This window comes from Chiloscyllium plagiosum, chromosome 21 (assembly GCF_004010195.1).
Source record: "Chiloscyllium plagiosum isolate BGI_BamShark_2017 chromosome 21, ASM401019v2, whole genome shotgun sequence".
Lineage (NCBI taxonomy): Eukaryota > Metazoa > Chordata > Chondrichthyes > Orectolobiformes > Hemiscylliidae > Chiloscyllium > Chiloscyllium plagiosum.
Window position 1 is genome coordinate 59,913,495 of NC_057730.1, and position 2,764 is coordinate 59,916,258.

Sequence of the window (2,764 nt, forward strand, 5' to 3'; positions counted from 1 at the left end):
AAAAAAAACCAAGAGAAAATACAGTGGTGATATTCTCACAACTCCATCTTTAATAAAATAATCCATCAATATACAAAGGTGGATTCATTTTAGACCTCCTAATTGCCTTCTATTAGTAGACTGAAATGCATATACTTTACATTGACTGTGAGCATACAAATGTTCACAACTAGTTTCGATTTCAGCCATTTTACTCCTGCCACAAAATGCCTTTGGCTTTCTTCATCCAAGTCTCCAAAACGTGTCAAAGCTTAGCTTTTCTCGCCCTGTCACCTGTAGAGTTTCAAATTGATTGGCAGCAGTAATAAGCTCAATTGAAACAGACTGGTATTACTCTCCCTGAATTTCTCCAAACACTTTAAGGGGTCACGATCAGTGATAAAGATTTGTCTCATGTATGTCATTCGCAATTTAAATGCTGAAATGTTGTAACGCCAACACCAAGCTCAAGGCCTCCTTCCCCATTGTGGAATAAATCTGTTGATGTTTCCACTGGACACTCCAACCACACGTTACATAATGGAGCACTTCTTATCTCTCTAATAGTCCTTCTCAATGACATAGCTCCTCATGTGTCAGCATAAAAGAATTAAATACGTCTGTACCTCTTAATGCTCTAACCTCTTTACCTGCTACTCCTGGCCTATGGTAAACCTTACTCTCACAGGTAAATGTTTTGAGAAGATCTCACACATTCTTCTCAATCTCACACAGAAACCAAACTTTGATTTCTGAACTCAATCATCATCATCAGCCATTTCAGCTTCTAATCTTGCCGTTTTAACTCTCTGCTCTTCCACACGAGTTCTGACGACTGCAGGAAGTGAATTGTTGAAATTCTCCAAAATAAGAATCTCTCTAAGAGTGTCATAGGTTTGCTCTGTTTTTAATACCTTTACCTACCTTTCAAAATTACTTTGTTTGATCCTTTCAAACTCAATATGCGTTTAACCAGGGACCCTTTTTTCGATTCCTGAAACGCTGTCTGTCAGCTTCTGGCACAAGCTCATATGCACTTCAGATGACTTTCTTCACCACCCCATACTGGCCAGATACCTCGTCCGATAGGGATGCAAATACCTATCAGCTTTGTTTGGATCAACTAAATCCACATGGTCACTGGTCACTGCATTTGTTTAGCCACTTTCTCAAATGAAATTCAAAAGGCTTCCCCATCCTTCTCATCAAATTTCGATAATGCCTAGATGCATTTAAACAGAACCCCATTAGGGCATTGGTTACAATAGGGTTGATCAACCTCACTATCCTCCTCGTCCCGCTGACCGTCTACCTTTATCTCGCCTTCTATGTCAACTTTCCACTCTAATTGCGAACTGTTTAAGTTGAAACTCTCTGCTTTTCTTCTGTCCTTTTCTCTCTTTCTTCTTCATTCCCCTTTTCTTTTATTTCTACTTTTCATCATAATTCAAACTATTTCAATTCCTTCTCATTTTCAAAGTGCCTCATTTGAAGTTGAATTCCAGCCATTGCCAAAGAGTCTGATGGCGGTTCCACCAAATGTAATTGCCGAACTGTAGTTGTAATTAACTCTCATTTTCTCACAGGCAATCGCAACCCCAATTCCAGCTTGTCTGTCAATTCCTGCAGCTTTGCCTTCATTACCTTTTGTAAAACCCCAACTTCACTTTTCCACACCCAGAGAACTCTTCGTGACTGAATCTTTATACACAAATCACTGTTTAAACCAACCGAATTCAACATTCGGAAAAAAAGACACTAACAACTACCATACGCGACGTTTGAACCCAATAGCCTCCTGGTGCATTCTCCTCAGTGTCCGCATGAGGTAATTCTGGAGGCTTTGGTTTCCTCCCACAATCCATCGATTTGCATGTCAGGTGAATTTACCATGATAAATTGTTCATAGTTTTCAGGGATGTGTGAGTTAGTTGCCTTAGTCGGGGTAAATGTGTAATATAGGGTAGAGAAATGGGTCTGGGTAGGTTATTCTTCGGAGGTTCGGTGTGGACTTGTTGGGTCGAATGGGCTGTTTGCAAATTCTAAACCCAATTTGGTATTATCGATTTAAAATCGGACAACAGTCCCCAGTTTGCTATAGACGAACCAGACTGCCTCAAACTATTTTAAGAAGGCAGCTTGGATGCCAACCTTTTCTTATTTTAAAGGTAGATGTGAGTTGGGAGTTCCAGATGTGATGCTACTAGTCAAACCACTCACCTTTAAGCAAAACACATTATATTTAAACACTCTAATGAAAATCCATACAAAATGAAGTGGAATTTAGAATAACCTAACTATTGGAAATCCTAACCGAATAATGGATACAGAACCTTCTACAAATAAACTGTTCCAATCTACTAAAATCACCTAAACACACCCCTTGGCAAAAAGTAACATTCAGACATGCATTCTTGCATACAGTTCTCCAAACCAGGAGGAAAGAGCATCAAGTGAGGTTCCAGAGAGAATAGCAGCTAGGGATAATTTACTAAAACTTACAACCCTTCTGGGACCCCAAGCACCTGGTGGTTGTTATAGCTACAATAAAAAAAGAAACACTTAGAAAGCTTAGTCTGTGCGAGCTGGCCGTTGTTTTACTATTTATTAAAAACCCTAAAAGCATCGTAAATTATTTACTTGAGCCGTTTTCAGTAGGCAGTTTGGCCTTTAAGACCTCTTACTAAAAGAAAGGAGAAAATAACCTTTTATTAAAAAAGTGACAGCATTGTCAGGCAATTTAGATGCCTGGTCCTTTACTCAGTGGGCTTCCTCGTGTTACTGA